The sequence below is a fragment of the Ischnura elegans genome, chromosome 7 (genome assembly GCF_921293095.1).
Source record: "Ischnura elegans chromosome 7, ioIscEleg1.1, whole genome shotgun sequence".
In the NCBI taxonomy this organism is placed as follows: Eukaryota; Metazoa; Arthropoda; class Insecta; order Odonata; family Coenagrionidae; genus Ischnura; species Ischnura elegans.
This window is the reverse complement of record NC_060252.1, coordinates 75,433,825-75,452,791: the sequence shown is the minus strand read 5'-3', so window position 1 is coordinate 75,452,791 and position 18,967 is coordinate 75,433,825. Positions and strand designations below refer to the sequence as shown.

Here is an 18,967-nt window from a genome sequence, read left to right as displayed (position 1 = left end):
CCGAGGGTGGGAATGGAGAGTGCTAGTGAGGGCATTTCAATTAGAGAGCCGGTGAGGGTATGGAACAGACGCGGCGGCGCCATGTTGGGGCGGGGTGCGGTAGAGGGGGAACCGGAAGGGACGTGGATGTTTTGGGATGGAAGTAATCGTCGCTGCCCGGGGTCGCTAGAGAGACGAAACGTGGTTCCCTTCTGGTTGGACGGAGAGATAGAAGAGGACTTCACCTACTCACTTGGGCGTCCTCTGGGGAGAATTATCGTGTTAATTGCGCCGTTGAGAAAATATATTGGGGTGTTACGGAGTTAAAATATACAAGTTGGAGAAAAATTGTGTCAAGAAATGTTTACCCTTGACAGCAGATGCAAACGGGAACCAACATTAATAATGATGTAAAGACCGAAAACGCACAATTTTTTAGCTACAGAAACTGTGAGCCAAGCGCTCCGATTGGCCGGTAGTTTGGACTGATTCTGGATGCCTTGCATACTTCTTCTGGACCGACTGGAGCCTCCTCCATGCAGTCTCCTTGGTTATAGTGATAAATGAGTGTTAAACGTTTTGTGTTGTGTAATAAGTTTTCTTGGATATTACACTATTACTTATACAACTTCTTTTTCAAATAGCGCGACCCGGTTTTCGATTAATTATCATCATCTTCAGGCGCAAATTATAATCATACACTGTCATTATCAACGTAACAACTCATAAAAATCAACCTGCTTATATATATTTTGAGCGGATCTGGTATGGTACCGGATATGATGAAGATAAAACAGTCGTTCTATTTCCACAGATTTTATTTCTTAACCTACATAGGTTTCGACACACAGTCATTATCAAGGTAATATCTCACAAAAATCAACCTAATATGTTTTGAGATTCTTCGATTCCTTCCAGACTCACTCAATACATTTATAAGCAGGTTGATTTTTATGAGATGTTACGTTGATAATGACAGTGTATAATCATAATTAGCGCCAGAAGATGATGATAATTCATCGAAACCCGGGTCGCAGTATTTAAAAAAGAAGTGGTATAAGTAAAAGCGTAATATCCAAGAAAACTTAAACTTATAATGGAATACCGCAAAGTTAGTAATGAGTTAGTTAATTTTTTGTGCAATAAACTGTATATCCAGTTTGACACAATATTTAGGTTGGGCGCTCGGCTTAGATGGCTTGAATAATTGAGGAAGTAAAGGGCAGAGTCACGGGCATAATATCTGACAAGAGTGTGGGAATTCGATGGCGGGCTACAGCAAGAATAAAGTTCACAGGGCGGTTAAGCAGGTTTAGAGTAGTGGGGCAGGCGGTAGACCAAACTGGTGAGCAGTATTCCAGTATGAGGAGAATACATCCGAAAATAACTGTTCTTAAAGCGGTAGGGACGTGAAGGTCAATTCTTCCAAAGAGAATACCAACAATGTCCATTGATCTCTTCTCGCTCATCGAAATGTGATCCTGAAATTTTAAGTTATCATCAAAGATCACTCCTAGGTCGCAGTGGGAGGTTACAGGAGGGATAGGCTTATTAACAAGGTTGTATGAATTCTTCAGGGGATTATTTTAATATGTCAGTCAGTATATGTCATATTAATCGGCTACCCCAAGAAAAAAGTGTTTCAGTGATGTCTACTTCTCATTTTTAATCACTCTCAACTTGTCAGAGTTTCAACCCAATGAATGCTTAATAATGTTGAGGGTAGAGCTCGCCCAGAACCAGAGCTGGAGATGGAGTAAACTCGGACTACAAATGATCAGCAGAATTTAGTGCCTTCATTTTCGCTATCAGTTATCATTTATTTTTCCTCTGCTAATTGAAATGAGTGCTTCACTTCGCTTTTTTGTGCTGATTGATGACGTTTGATGCGACAAAATGTGCTAATCAGATTACATATGGTGCAAAAGTAGTGAAATTTAGCACTTCAGTCAACAATTAGTACACTCTAAGGCGTTTATTAAATATAGCCTGGTGGCTGGTGTTTTGATGTTTTCAGACTTTTATTTGTCCTGAAAATGAATAGTCAATGCATTCTCCTTCATATATAGCGAACTCAGCGAGTGTGCCTGCTTAAGAATGCTACTTTTACTAGTGAGTTGAGATAGGCATTGAAAATGCAATTATGAAATTTTCAATTTAAAATATCAATTTTCAAGGAAATGTAAACTTATAATTTTAATCATCGTTAGATTTTTAGGCATATCATGCAAGTATTGTAATGAATCTCTGATTGATTGCTAGGTTATTGCTGAAATTGTTATGAACCCGCCAAGTCAATAAAAATTGATGATCATTTTTGTCAAGCTGTTAATTCCATGGATAAGTAAAGCATTTAGTTCGTTATCCAAGTAATGGTGGTCTTACTAGCCGAAGATAATGGATGATAGAGCCACTAGGTTTTATCCGTCGCTTGTATGAATGTTATCGTGCTAGGAATGACAATGTTGGATGTTGAACTGGGAAGAATAAACCTCCGACAAGCATGAATACCTACGATGATAAAAACATGTGTGTAATTGGAATGGTGGCATACTGTATGTTTGTAAAACATCCTCGAACATCGCTATAATTTGAGAGTATTAATACAGTACAAATTTTTATCTCTTCCATTCAAATTAAAAGGATGTACGAATACACTATTAAATGGAGTATCCAAAAATTTTCATTTCTCATAAGCTGTGATGGAGAGAGATTAAAAATTCTGTTTTTTGTTGATACATTCTGTCAAAGAATAGACTTATTTTGGAATTGCGTGATATTAGCAAGCAGATTTATTCAGATCCCTTCTTGCGAGCGTTTGAATGAATGGAATTCCGCGTGAATACCGTTAGTTTTTCCTTTTTTGCTGCAAGGCACGTGATATTTTTCGATGAATTAGTCACTCTCTCAGAGACGCTGATGATGATTGCGATATAACGAGATGAGTTCTTTTTTGTCAGTACTCTCCCTTTCCTCTCGTTTTAATTCCATTTTATTTTCTCTATCTACCTGATTTTCGTATGCCGTTTACGCGTTGGATCGAAGGGGGATTTCTCTTCACCTGTCACGGAATGAGAATGGATCCAAAAGAAAAATGCATCTTTGTTATACACTTATCTTACCTATAAAATAATCCAATTTACCGATGATAGCTGCTGAAATGGTGAAAAATATGAAATAAGTAGCTACCCTTAGATTTTTTATAATTTTTAATTGCCTCATATAATCGATCCACGGAGCTAAGGTTGTCCTATTTATCAACATTCATCTCGTGGGGTAATTTAGATTGTAAAGAATTTGTAGTACTCTTATTTTATGCTAATCTTGAGTTGAGGGGTAAAGAAATGTTTTGTCAGAATTCTGTTTTTTTGACTGGTGATTTATGGATAAAAATTTGAAATTTTTACAAAGATGTCCAATATTTTTCTATAAATTGTATCTTGAGTGACAAAATCGCAAAGAAAACCCAATCTGCGATCGTCTTCCTGGAGTACGATAATTTCAATATCGTGCCAATGCTAAAAATAATCGGAATACTTGACGACTTCATAGAGTAGAAAAGGAGCTAAAGAAATACGTATTTGCCGTCTTATTTGTGCTTATAATCATTATTTTAAGTTATTTCGGACACTTGTCTATTTGAAGAGATGCTTATTTTCACATTCATGCTGAAGGATTGGCGAACGGACTCACCCTCGGCCCTTGCGAAGATGATTTATCGGTCACTTAGGCTGAAGGGCCCCTTATCGTTTTCTGTGCCTTCGTCATATACTGGCTTGTCTCATGTGAGCTACAGGAATAGCCTTGCTTAATTTCCGAGGCCCATATTTGCCCATCTCCTCTCCCGACTTCCTCCCCACTAATCATCATAATTTTTTCCCCTTCCCGAGCGTCGAAAAAGGGTGAGGTAATCCTTGTATTCCCTATGGAATCAGTTGTATACGTATCTCTCACTTCTCGTCTCCTCTGTTTTAATTAAAATTAATGTCCACACGCACTTAATTTAATGACATAGAAGTGAATCTCCTTGTGAAATATATTAGTTTCCCTCAATTTCATCCCCTTACGGTGGTTCAAAAATGATACGATATTGTGTGAAAAAATTGCCATAATGTATGCATAAGTTTCGGAGTTATATTAAAGTTTTGAAATACACTATCTCAGAGATTTTATGGAAATACTCTATTCTTTGTCAAGTGCGTAATGTATCCACATACTTCCAATATAAAGGTACTAATGAGGAAGGAAGATGAGGAAAAACCTTGAAAAAAAATCCATTATGTATTTCATTGATGCTTGATGTGCATACCAATGAATTTCATGTGCATCTACGTATGAGAACTACCTTACAAGCCGCGTCAGTAGGCAAATAGAGGGGAGTAATAGGGCACCAGCCGTTTACAAGAAAACATTGCGCGATGAAGTGATTTGACTCCTTAATTTTACCTATCATTTATTTAAGTCTTTTATTGCAAGTTAAAAGACGAATTCCTATGCCTATAAGTTCGACAATATCTCTCTTATTTCATCGTGTCTGTCATATTTACGTGATAACGTGGCAAGAAAGTGAGACGGCATAATCTAAGATTAGGAAAGGTTCGGCTCATGGCTACGGACTGATTTAAGAACAAAGTGAACTCGTTTGGTCGTGTATTAAGTGCCACGCCTGCTATCAGAAATTGACCTTTCCTTGCCGCAAAATTTAAAAATGATTCCTTTCAAACGTATCTTAAATTCCTAGTCCACAAAATGGTATGCGTAAAACCTGAGCCGTATGTATAATATCTAAAAATTCGCCCATGAAATCGTATGCCAGAATACTGGTCCCAAAAGCCGTATCTTGGCCAATACTTCAATTTTTGTTTTGTGAACTCGATTTTCGTTAATTTTTTTAGTGTAAATATTTTATGAAAAATATTTTTATGTTTATTTATCGATATTCCAACTATTTTTCTGAAAATAAATTTCTTTTACAAACGAAATTTCAGATACTATATGGTAAGTATAATGTAGTAATAACCTAATGGCTAAAATGTCTGGAATAGAAATACAAGATTTGCTGGAATGGAATGGTTTTTTGAGATACTAATCTGCGGCTAGTAGAGGACGAAATGTCGTATGCGCATTTGTGCGCAATCGATTCCCTACCCCTGCTTGTCAAATACAATAACACTCCGGCTCTTTTCGGGGTGTTCTTGGAGGGCTGAGACCCCCCCCCCCCCCATCGATTATTTTACATAATGATATCCAAAAATTGAGGCAAAGTCACCCCAATTGACGGAACCTATTGAAAAGCTCACAAAGTGGCTTCATAAATAAAAATTCTACTGTACGGAGTACGGGCCTCCTTAATATGGTCATATTGCCTGTTATCATCGCGACTAGCAAAAGGGTCGGGGCGAGGAAAGGTCTCCCTAGGTTGTCTTCCATTTCCGTTGTCGTTGGACGACTCTTAGTCATTCTCCCCTTACCCCCTCCACCAATCAATCGTGCAATGCCGTCGTCACCCTCTCCCCATCCCTTCCCTTCTGAAAGCCAAACAATCCTCCCCTTTTCCACACCACCCCCTTTTCGCGCGCCGTCCGTTTCATTAGAGAGGAGTGATTGCGTGGGAGAGTTAATTGATTGATCGAGAAACTCCAATCTTTCTTCCTCATCCTGCTCCGCCGGCCGCCTCGCCTCTCCATCCAACGGGAATAAACAAGCCGAGGGACGCGACGAACACTTTCTACCATTGAGGAGAGGGCGGCTCTTGCCCATGTCCGACGGCATTAGAAGTTTTTTTTATTTGTTTGATGAAGCATTCCTGGGCTTCACACCACGTTAATGGGTTTATAAATGCCAAATTTTCTATGGCTAAGTCTGTCTCCGTCTTCAGGGCATAAAACGACATTTTTAAACTCATTAAAGTTCATTTATCTAATCATTTACTTGGTTACGTTGATTATTGCCTGATTCTTCCTATTTAAACTGATAGCAGGCATCCAGGAGAGACCTAATGCAAAACTGATGTCGCGGAAGACGCGATTATCTAATTTCATCACCATAGCTTTTTTCTACTGTCAATTGAAGCTTTTGCGGGTCATCATGGATGCTTATATATATGTTCGGGTGTACCCCGAGTTCTGATTCAGGTGTTGACCGACGTTTCGTGGCCTATGCTGATAACTTTTTTCCGAGGGAACAGGTTAAATATCGAGTGGTGAGTACTTATACTGATTCACGAAAGGGAAAACGCTTGAAATCGAGGGTTGGGAGTCTTCGTTTCAATAGGCTTCATAGCAGGATAATATGTGTTGCTCATAATAAAAACAATCATGCGTCTTTATTGGACGAGATAGGGACTAGAAAGTCCCTTCTTCCATCTAACCCCTCGTCATGCATTGAATATTATCAGAGTAATGCATTGTCGAGTCACTCTTAAAATTTAAATAAGGGATATTCATACAAAATAAACACGCAAGTTTGTTTTAAAAAGTAAAATTGAAAAAAAAATGTAAGATGTTTGCAGCATGAGAAGATATTAGGGATATATCTAAAGATATTGACTTTCATCCTTACTGTGGAATACACTACAGGAAAACACCCACACTAGAAGGGGTGACGCGAACTGGCGTGAAAACCCTGTGAAAACTTACAAAAGAGTGAATGAAAATGATGCTTTGTGTTAATTAAATTTGGAAGCAATACTAATACTTACGGCTCTGTGGATAATCATTTGAGGGCCGTTTTTTTCAACCTCCTATAGCTCCGTAAAAACACCATACAAGCTACAGGCGGGTACTGCACATATAGGGCAACTGCGCGTCCTCCGCACCGCACGCTCAAGTCATTTCTGACCGTAAGTTATTAATTTAAGGTTAGTGACAATCTCATTAACTACACTACCTCATGTGATTCTCCCGCCGAGTGTGAACTGCGGGGCGACAGCGAGAACTGCCGAATGGCTTCAGAATTGACTTTTCTTGACCTTTATGCCGACGAAAGAGAATTTAAACGTTAATGCAGCTGCTCATCGTGAAACATTACGTCAATTCCCAATCAAAACAACTGAATTCTGGAAGTGTTCTGATCCATGACAACGCCCGTTATCTCAGCGCTTATGCAGTCTAATTGTTCCTTGTGCAATAGGGTAGTTTCCTTCATCAAAGAAAACGAAAGGCATTGATTGCGATTCGTTACCCACCATTAGTGTATTCATAATACACAAATTATTTGGTTTTTGAAATACCGGTTTAGACGAATGGCAAGGGTCAAATTTTATCCTCATTTGAAAAAGGCCAGATTGGCGCCCATGCGATTCCACTCCGCATGACGTCACAGGGACCTAGTTTCTACACGAAAGGATAGGAGTTATACATCGTCTGAGGTTACCAATGCATGCATGAGGCACAGAGCTCAGGGAAACATGTCTTAATAATCACCTATTAAAACTGGCTAAGTTCGGAAAGTTTTCTTCGTTTGATAAGGTATTAATAAACCTTTTTTAAGCCAAGCGCTACCATCCAGCAAGGTACTCTGCTATCCGCTAGCATCCTGCGACGTATCAGCGCTAAGCCTCGCCTCAAGGTCACCTCACCGGGCTGGAGGGGGAACCAGAAATACGACGTACGGAGATATTTCCCGGCATTCATACTTACCCGTCGCGTTTTCGCGCGCTTGAAAATTTTCACTTTTCATTTAATCGCGAAAAATAGATGTTGTCATTTAAAAATCTAAAAGCGTGAAATACGTACTCCAGGAGTAATAATCTTTCGATTAAAGCAATAAAAAAATAATAGGAAACCACCCTATTTCAATGGGGTATTATCGATCACAGCCGTACAGTGCCGACATAGTGCCGTGCGATTTCCATCTTTACGCTGAAATGAAGATTTGGCTAGGAGGAAAGCGTTGCGGGCGATAAGCCTCAGGACAAAGACAACACTCATTGTAAGTCATTGGCGGCAACATTCTATGAAGAAGGTATAGTGAAGCTTGTCCATAGGCACAACCAATTCCTCAATCGCCGAGGCAATTATGTCGAATGGGCACCACAAGTGTTTTCAGTATTTACCAATTAAATAATTTTTAATCGATCACTTCGTCTTCTGTTCATGGCCCATCGGAGCTTAAAAAAAAAGGATCTCGTAGAAGCATAAAAAACTCCTTTTACCCCTCTCTTTCCATCCTCTTCCCCTTCTCGAATCATTATAAATACATTCCACTGGAAATTGAACTTATTTCCTCAGAAATAGTTACGGGTAACGGTCACCAAACGTCGGCCATCAACCCAATCAGATCACTGGAGACACATGAGAACATCTTCATACACTTGTAATGAGTTAAACAATTTTAAATCAACAGAAAAAATTCTAATGGCGTCGGTCTGGGGGTATGGTCAAGAGATATTCATGCTTTAATGGATTGACATATGGTGGTGTTGGTATTGAAAAAGTTGCTTCCCTGAGGCTTGGGACATGTGCCGAGTGGCAGCTTACTATTAGCCATAGGTTACTTTTTTCGCGAGGATAACCCAAATTATCCCCATAGACTTGTTGGTTCGCCCTGTCCATCCCATAATGGAGACTTAACGGTGGGTCTTCAGCGAAAGCCATTCAGAATTGGTCCGCATGCAAATTAATCGCGACATAATGGATGGATGAGAAGGTGGCAGAGGATGGAAAGTAATCGTGGTCTGATAGGTCTCTGATTTGAAGTGTTGAACTTATACTTCGTTCAAATATCCGCAAATATTTCTGCATCCATGTACGAACTCAATCTCGTTTGCGCCATGGTGTTTGATTAGAAATTTCTCCACATTGTATGTATAAGTATGAATATATCGTCGTATTTTTAAGAAACATCCTGGCACACTTATTCCGTTCAAAAATGAAAATACTGATAAAAAAATAATATGGTGCTCTAGTGAACATTTTAAAGCAAATATAAGTACTCACCCCTGTTTGTTTACTTGCAACCCCAAATGATGTTCATTTCTTCTGTGCATTTGTAGGGTACGTAAAAAAGTCAATAGCTTTGCTTATTTGCGCTTACTTTTATATTGGAATCCGTTCAAGTTGCACAATTACGGTTCACTGTAGTTGGTCTAAGTGATGAAAGGTATTTAAAATGGTCTAATTAAAAAAAAAACTGGTTATAGCTTTAAAAAACTTCAGCCCTGTATTTTTCCACTCGATATCATTCTAAGTCTGCATACATTAGTTTTGCATTAAAAATTACTGTCGTTTTGCTGAATTAAATGCGCAAAATCCGGCATTGAGTTCATTTCTCTTTTTCAAGAGGTTTGTTAAAAGATATGCCTCGTGTGAGACTTCCTCAAAGCAAGTAACGGGTACGTGTTTCAAAGGAGCCGACGAAGCGGCTGTTAGCAAGGTATTTCCTTTGTTGGCGGGTCTCTCAAAAGGCACTTGGTGTCCATATCACTCTTTTATCACCGTCTGGTGAAATTTTGTGCGCGTAGCCGCACATCTTTCTCTCATAATCGCCTCGCCTGTTTGACACCGTAAAAAAAGCAAAGGGCATTGCGGCCGGAAGGACAGATATCCTGTCTGCAGCTTGTGCGCCCAGCTTTCGAGAATTTTAGATCCCTCTGCCTAGCTTCCTGAGTTGAGTCCGCAAGATGTTGGAGATGAGGATGGACAAGGGTCTAGTCTAGACCCTGCTCGGGAAACCTTAAGACCGCTGCACCATACACTCACCGCGAATGTCAGTCATTCCTCTAACCTTCCTGAGTGGCTCGACATAGTGACGACCATATTGCTAAAATCCATCAAAACAGCCCTCAAGTAAGAAGCGACGTTTTGTTTTGGTGTCATTTAAATGGTTTTCTATCGACCGCTTCTAGCCGCAAAGTTGTACCAATTTAAAAAATCATTCTATTCAGGTGTGTCTCGAATTGCTAGTCCACAAAACTGTTATTATGACGTACGGTATTATGGACGAAATTTCAGATATGATCATATAACTCAGGTTTTACACGCACGATTTTTTGGGCTAGGAATTCAAGATCTACACGAATGGAATGATTTTTTGGGATATCACTTTACGGATTGGAGCGGTCGATATGTCCATTTCAAAAATCTTCCGTTCATACTTTTGTACAGTTTCATTTGCTTTTAAACTCGAACTCTAATGCGTCTGATGATGTCATGAATTGTTGAACCGCGTTGTGCGTGTAATGAAGCTACAGAAAAATATTAAGTATCTTTAGCATGGATATGAAAACATTAAACAAAACAGGATAAAACTGTGGATTATGTGACCGGGAAACATAAAAGCCACTGGACGATGAGTAAAACCGTACGATAAGATTAGTAAGGATTTTAAATGATGGGACTGTGCCGTAATGTTAGTTCAAGATCTTGTGATATTCAACAGATTTTATTTAGATTTTACTCATCTGATGTATAAAACTCGGTCGGTAAGTTAGTAAAACTTGAAAAATATCACCGCTTCACGAGTTACTAAATACTTACCAGTGGTCGTGAGAATACGGCAGTAAAATTTTCTCTCCTTGCTATCATTCATTCAAGACCTCTTCAAATTTCTATTTTATATTTTAATTGCAACTAAGCACAGTGAACAGCTTCTGTTACTAATGCAAGACTTGTGTAGACGCATTTCATCGCAAATATCACTCTGAATTTCGTAATTAATGACGTTAAATTAATTTACATAAAAGGGCGTGCCGATCGTTAATAAAAACGTTTCACGCAAGCTTGGTGGTTTTGTTCGGATTCCACGCGTTTGAATTCCTTATTCTTTCCTGAAATTCGATTGAAAATTTCCATCATCACTCAAAATAAACTAATCTTACCATTTTTATATTCTTAAGCTTGTGTTTACTTATCTTATTTTTGGGTTTCTCAATCCGTTGCCTGATTCTTGAACAATTCGCAGAGAAAATTTGGTAGCTATAACCCTGACGCTGATACGTTGATGATGTCACGAACTTATACCGAAAGGTCACCACTTCTCAGGTGCTCCTCGGTCTTGTGCATCAGCCTCACGTGGCTCCTATTATTTTCGCTTTGCGATTTCATATCTCAAAGAAATTTTCTCCCTTCTATGATGATGAACTATGATGTCATCAACTCCTGAAAAGTGGATGGCAAAGTCTTATATTAATCTTATTACATAATGACTGTGTGCGGAATAATTTGCTTTTCTTTTTAACTTATCTTCCCCTTCCATCAACCGAATTCTCTTAATGAATTGCGATTTCGGCTCTTGAGTGAGCGAGCCCATTGTTTAACATTCTCTGTTCTCGTTGGCAACTCACACCTGTGATCACTCTTTCTTCTCGACATGGGGAGCCCATTGTCCTTCAGCGGGCACCCTAAATAGATGATGGGAAATCCCCAAAGAAAGCTTACGGTTGCTTTGAATCCCTTGTCTGGCCTAGCATGAATTTTTACATTCCGGGAGTATCGCCTTATTCTCTTGGTTTAAGCTGCGGAACCAGCGGAAGTGCTGGGGAAGTTTGAACAGGGCGCAAGCATGGCGTCCAGCGCAGGAAACCACTGACAGATGAAGAGGACTTCTCGTCTCTTTTGGGCGAAGGAAGCGTGTCACGTATCAAAACTTCTCACAGAATTAGCATTGCGATTGTCTTATTCCAAACGGCAAAGGAAGGAAATCAACGCTCCTCGTTCGTTTTTTGTTCTGTTCAGCGCGTTTAGAGGAGAAGGGAAGGTTATCATGGTCTCTATAGTGGCTCATTTGTTTTCGAGTCCCTTTAGGCTCGTCCGAATGTCAAAACCAATGGGACAGCATAGGAAATGATCCAGCTGGTGGAAGCTTGGTATATACCGATTCTTCGCTCGCTCGGAGTCATTTATTATTGATGTATGCAATAAAGCGTTTTCACTCCTGAGGGATAGGATTTAAAACTTATGACTTGGCGGAGAGGGTGTTGAAAGAATGACTCAGAGGTCATCCTACGAGCGGCGGTAGATCAGGAAGAAAACCAGAGATAACTGTGCTTTATTTCAAACCTACCCCGCGAACGGCGCTGAAATTCACATTGATTGTCATGAGAAACACATATCCCCGGGAACTTTGGCTTTCTGGGCCATCTGCGCAGATCCAGGTTATCCAGGTTCTTTAATTCCCATTGCAAATTTGGACAGAAGCGTCCTCATCCGTTCAGCAAGTCGGCATTGTCACTACCTGGAGAACTACATGGAGGACATAGTCGGCCCTGAAGAAGCTTTATTTATACTGCCAACTGATTACAGTGCAGTTTAATCGGTTTTCAAAAATATCGCCAGCGCGGCGATGAGCGATTCATCTATTCTCAATATTTGAAATGTATCATTGGAATTGAAATTTTACGAATTTGCTGAATAATACCGCAAAGAATTTAAAGTTTATGTAGCAACAGCACATTATTATAGCTAAAACCGAAATTTCTATTCGAGAAGATATGATTGGTGGAATTCCTATTTTTTCAATGCTATTCCTTGCTCTTGCAAATGCCCTACGACGCGTCGCGAGGTTTGGAATAAAAGGATTGCTCTGTTCTCATTATCACACAGTAGAAATTTTTTTTAACCGGTTAAATGCGCGCTCCGTGACAGTATAAATATAGCCTCTATGGGAAAGACTTAAGGCCTCATTTATGCACTCGCCTAGGGTCAAAACAGAGAGGGAGAAAGAGAGGTACTTTAGTTGAGGATTGGTGGGGGCAGCTGGCCTCTGGCACGTGTTCGAGACGGAAGACCCCGGGGGAGGAGGGGAGAGGAAAAGGGTGGGGAAGGGATTTCGGCGATCCCTTTAGCGCCGTCTGAACCCTGCGAACTCACGTGAGCACCCTCAGCACCGCAGCGCCGTCCGCTGGAAATTATGCATCAGCGCCTTGTCCAAATGTCTTTTGTCATTTGGGGATTATCCTGGTATCATTTGCAATCGTATGGTAGCTCTTGATATCCTATTTTGAATCCTAGTCCTTCCTAATGGATTTACTTATACCTCTCGCTAATGGTTCGCCAAGGAGGAGCACCTTGAATTCGCCATTGTTATTTCAGCCTGATTAAATTGTCGCCAGAGCTTCGTAAATTAGTGAAATCCGAAGTGAGGTCATTATAAGTTAGGAAATCTTCAAGCGAGGGCCTTATTGCCCAGAAAGCGATGCAAGTATGCTGTGGTGTAGCTAGAAATTTCGTTCGGGGGGGTCTAAAACCAGGGGGAATATTTTTGAAAAACAGGGTACTAAGCAATGCGTTTTAAACTAATTTTAATAATTTTCATAATCGAAAAAAAAACTCATTTGTTAAAGAAATATTTTGTGAATTTTTATTTTATAATATTTTGTTTACTTTTATGAAGGAAAATAATTGCGTTTTTTATATTTTATTTACTAGGGGGGGTCCGGATCCCCCGTAACTCCCCGCCCCCTGGCTACACCACTGCATATATGTGGCGTTTCGTCGTTTTAAGAGCTCGAACAGCACGACGGTAACACTTTTCTCCCCCTCCATCGACTCTTTTCGCTTGAAATTATGTTGCATGACTTCAAGCAAAACCCATCTGGACGGTATTTTTTTTAAGGATTCGAAATTTTTGATCCGCAAAAATGGAGTGATATTTGACATGAGGTCCTCATCAAAAGATGTCATTATTGCAGTTGAGATAAGAGCTGAAGTTAAGGCGGCACTTAAGGGCATAAAGAGTTTTCTCAAGAGATTTTTTTTCTCTTCCTGATATTATGATATCTTGTGACTGTGCTTATCCTTGGGATAAAATCTGCAAAGGTTGATTTGCATTTGAAGGATAACCATAAGTATAAGAATAATTTGCCGACCTCGGTGGCTGCGGGGTAAAGTACTCGCCTGCCAAACGAGAGGTCGCGGGTTCGAGTCCCGCCTGGACAGGTTTCCTCAATCCAGGGCACGGTGGTTCGTGTACGTGCAATTGTTAAACTTGTTGAAAACCCTGATATAAAATGGCCGATATGAGCTATATTCGGTGATTTGGGAGTAAAAAAAAGAATAAATAATGCCAAAAATCGAAGCTATGAGTTCATGGTAAGCGGTCATGGCTAAGGTAGAACCAAAATACCACAAAAATTGTGCTTTTGCGTACTTTTATCATTTTTCCGTTTAAATAGTTGAAATATGCCTGCGATGGTGGAGCGATACACGGGTGATCAAGGTCGAACGGAGATGCGGCATTGGAGGGTCAAAATAGTTTCATGGAAGGAGTAGTGTGGGTCACATGCTTCAGGCGTAACGATGTACATTTAATGGTTGCATTACATTGCGTATTCAATAGCAATAATCCATGTGATTTTAATATTTTTGTTTGAAATTTGTTTTAAAAATATTTACATGTAATTCTGCTTAGTATTTGACTACGAAATTTATTTCAGCGTATATAGTATATATTCGCTGCGCCAGGAACTTGCAACCCGCATTATCCTTTACCCATGTCCAATTTTCACCTATTTCGATCGGCTTCCGATGTGACTTCATGCATAACGCTCCACTTATGGAGGATTTTAATCAGATTCTTACAAAACTCTATTTAGAAAAGATGGAAATCTATAATCTCTTCTTTCAGTATCCCTATTTTTTATTCAAATAGGGTTTCTCCACTTTAATTCGATGCAATTATGGAAATAATGCTGTAAAATAGTTTAACATCTGTTATTCAACAACTACTAATGGTAATAATACCTTCTTTATGTATCTCATAATAAACCACATTCCCCAAAATTCCTTTTCTCAATTTAGTAAATTACCATGGATATGATTTTTTTAATGATTTTATACCGTTTCTTTTCGATTTGAAAATTCTGGGAGAGAATTCGTCCTAAAATATAGCCGTACTATAGCATTTTAATGTTATTATAACACTTATTATCTGCTACAATGAGTTTGTCATTGTATGCACAAAGAAAATTTTGAATATGTTTTTCGTTCATAAAATAAGTGTTCGAAGTTTTTTTCATCTTGTAAATCGTGGTTGATTATGGGTTTTACTCATTCATGATATAGTCATAGCATCCATCGTATTTATGGTCTAGCCATAGCAAAAATTAGCATCTCAGTTTGTTTTTTCAAGTTATACATGCTTTGCTAGACTCATGAGGCGTTTAATGGTTGTGCTTCAGAACCATCTTCTCATTACTTCTCCTGACAAAATCGGGACAAATATTTTGCCTTACCTATGCATCTATTGTTTACATTGACAAAGCGATAAACCTTGCCGGTTTCGACTCACTTTTCGTTATCAAAGGGTGTTTTCGTTGCTGACATCGCTGCAGAGTATGCCTTGCATCTCTAGGGAAGGCATCAGGTTGTTGTTAATGTGATTTCATGTAATCTTCCCCCTCGGAACTCTCCTGAGCCCGAAATTCTCTTTTCACCGTCTTTAGCCGCCTGTGAGGCTTTGCTTACGGTGATCGCAGTTGGCGTAGCAACGCTGCTCCCTAGAGGGACGATAGCCGACGTACTGTACTGTGACAGAGAAGGGGGACTAATAGCGATGCCTCGTGAACGAGAGGCTTCCCCACGAAAAACATTTCCCTCGATGACGCTGAGTGCCACCTCTGCCCTTGAAGTCTTGGGGTTTATCTCTACGGCTGACGACGAGGTGATTTTTTTTAGGGAGACATCTACATCTACAGAACTATTCGGCAAGCCGCATCAATAGGCTCATAGCGGGAGATATTCGCCCTTTGCAAAGAAAAAATAAAAATAAAATGAAACCTCTCTTTAGCGGAATCTCTCGGGTCCATATTTTTTTCCGGATAAGACCGCTAAACTCAAGGCCTGACAGAAGAATTTCTCGGGTTTTCCACCGGTTGACACGTTTCTAGCAGTGACTTGCTGTTCATCCTCAGGGGATCTTCCGAATGAAGGATTCGATTCGGAAGAGCCCCTGAGGATGAACAACTAGTCGTGTCTCGAAACTTCGGGAGACATGGAAGACATCAACCGGTGGAAAACCTGAGAAACTTTTCTGCAGCTATTACGGTGGCAAAACCTAAGCTCATACATCAAGGCCTGACAATTCAAAAAAAGACCGTGAAAGTCATATCACGTCTATTGCATGCGTCGCCTTAGAGGTTGGTTTGACTCAAATTCTACGTGTAGATAAAATTATTATGAAATAATAAAAGAATAGTATCGCATTGTGGTTGAACTTGTGAACGAACGACACCTTTGGCTGGTTCCGTCTTAAGGATTGTTTTCTAGGGAAGCCCATTTTATGATTTTTATTTCCTCTCGGTAAATATTGTCCTTGTAATTGTTTTTTTTACAATTCCGCCTAAGCAAGATGCATGCGCTCGGGAATCGATTCCGTTTCCCCGTCTGACAGTTTCCGTTTAACAAAGGGAACCAGTACACGTAAAACCCTATTGCCACCGCCAGGGCCAACAATATTTTCCACATAAGACAGGTTTCCGCTTAAGTCAGGTTTCACTGTACAATAAAAAAAGTTTTTAAAATACACGATTTTTCCAAAAACAGTATAAAATGTACGAAAAAGTAATAAATTAGCTTTTAATTACTCAACTTAGAATAAGGCGTAGGTGACGTTTAGGTTTATGAGAAATGAGTGTGGATGAGAATGGTGGGAGAGTAAGGATTCGCACGCAATATTAAATTATAAATAGTATTATTTATGTATAATACGAAAATATCCTAGGTTGGGCACACACATTAAAATACACAATTAAAGATAAAAAGACTCACAAAAGTAAATTTTCCACGTATTCGGGGTGCAGTCTGACGAGTGCAAATCAAGACTTCTTTTTCACTCTTCTCGATTTAAGACTCAGTATTGTGGTACTCGACTGCTGGTGATATTTTTTCCAATAAAATAAATATGAACGCGTTTTTTTTGGAAGAAGATTTGTTTTTTTTATTCAATACATCAACTCTCGAATTTTTTCGTTATAACAGATTTAATATGATATTTGTGGATGATTTCTGTACCGAATGCAAGACGCTAGTGTGTGCGGGAGATCAAGGGGTATAAACCCCTGTAAATGTTACCCCCTTTCCAAATGAACTCCGCCTGAAAATGTTTTCTGGCTGCGGCCTTGACGAATGCGCCAAGAATATGGGAAACAATGGTAAGAAGGCGAGAGAGGGGACTGTAATGAATGCAAATATGCCATTTTGGGGGTTATGGAATAGGTCTCCCATAATTTATTTTCTCCATGGAGAATCATTGCTTCATTGCCGTACCTCCTCTCTCTTCCACTACTACGAATATCTGAGAACATAAGTGAGAACAGAAAAACCCGGATCCGGCTGTAACCTACTTTTTAAAACGTTTCATGCAGGTTAATTTGTGATTCCGAGGCAATTACCATTTTGAGCATCTTTATGGCTATAACACATCTCTGCAGATGGTACCGGTGAGGATTCACAATTCTTCTAAAAGATTTGCTCAATCGCCAGTTCTCACTCTCAGCTTGTCAATGTACTGTCCATTTGCATTTACTACCGGTGATTTTTAGCTTTTGCTCAGAATTAGGCAGCAAATTGATTTATTTAGGTATTTGCCCTCCAGATGAATACCTGGGGAAGTTCCATTCTGACTAATAAGCGATCTGGTCACCTAAATCATAACCATCAGTCGGTTTAATGTGTGTCCGTGATCTCCAGGTATTAACATGATAGGTACAGTAAAATCTATATAAAACGACCCCCTTACAACAAAATTTTAAGAAACCTCCCTATTTCGAAGTCATTGGCCTGGTTCCGAACTCGTCCAATGAGAAATGCACGCAAAAAAAACCCTCCTGTAACGAATCTCTCCAATTACAAAGACTGCCTACAACGAAGTCTGCGTTTGGACCCAAAACGTGGTCTTTTTATAAAAATGTTGTTTTTAATCTAAATAGTCATTTTTCGTGAGGGCAATATGTGCTCTTTCAAGCAAAATTGCGGCATAAAACTGCCAATCAATGTCGATTAAAACTGGACACTCAAGAAACCTATGGATCACTTTAAAAATACGTAATCCACAAGGGTCAATTTTGGCGTTCCTTTAATTTCAGATCGTAAATAAAGTAAGCGATGAGGCGTGGAGTAGGATGGATGAGACCAACAGTTTCAATGAGAAATACGCATATTGAAAATCACGCGTTGATAGCCACGGTATTGGATTATAAATAATAAAAATTATGTATCATTGCTATAGGAAAGGTTTTTTTAGGTGAATGAAGCAAGGTTGATAAATTTATTGGACTTGCATCACAAAACATACTGAACACTTGGATGCTTCTGCGAAGACGCAACCCGCACATTGCATCCATACAATGAAACCCCTCACAGCGAAGTCATGGTTTTTTCCGGCCCCAATAAATTCGTTGTATGGAGGCTTTACCCTAACCTTTAAATTCCCTGCAGCCACCTGTCAACCAGCATGATGATTTCCCTCTAGGAGGAGAAGAAGATTTTTATCCCCTCATTCCGAGGAGTAAACCATCTTTTATGAGCACATCTCAGGTAGCAAACTACCACATTTATTAAGCATAATTTAATCCTATAATTTGAAACTAGATTTACCCTACAACAGCTGTCTAAAATATGTATAGCTTTTTTCAACCCATTTGCTTAATGGTAGCATAAATCATAATGTATTCAGTTGGTATTTTTATAATTTATTGGGAAATTCAGCTTGTATTTTGCCTGATTAAGTAGGTCCTTTAGTTTGAATCTGTCGTCACCTATCTTTCTAAACTTATTATAATGCATTTTACCAAAGCATTTCTATTTATGAGTTGAACGATGATCTCTGGTAATAATCACTCTTGAGGTATGTAATCAGTATAAATGTTACCCGTTATTATGAATTCTGAACAATAATAATTATTGTCATGAACAAACTTATTCCATCGGACATCTCAAAAGTAAGAGAATTGGTTGCCATAAGGATAGTCGCAGTGGTCCAGTTGCATAATTTAATGAACTGCTGCTCTAGAGATGAATAGTGATGTGATAGTAGAGCAATATAAATGCCA

At 39.3% G+C, this 18,967-nt stretch overlaps 1 protein-coding gene across 5 annotated transcripts in view; it reads left to right on the top strand.

Annotated features, from left to right (window-relative positions):
• The window catches only part of LOC124162409 (protein goliath-like), a 321,197-nt gene that overhangs the window by 287,237 nt on the left and 14,993 nt on the right, over positions 1-18,967 (top strand). The gene's annotated exons all lie outside the window — the stretch shown is intronic.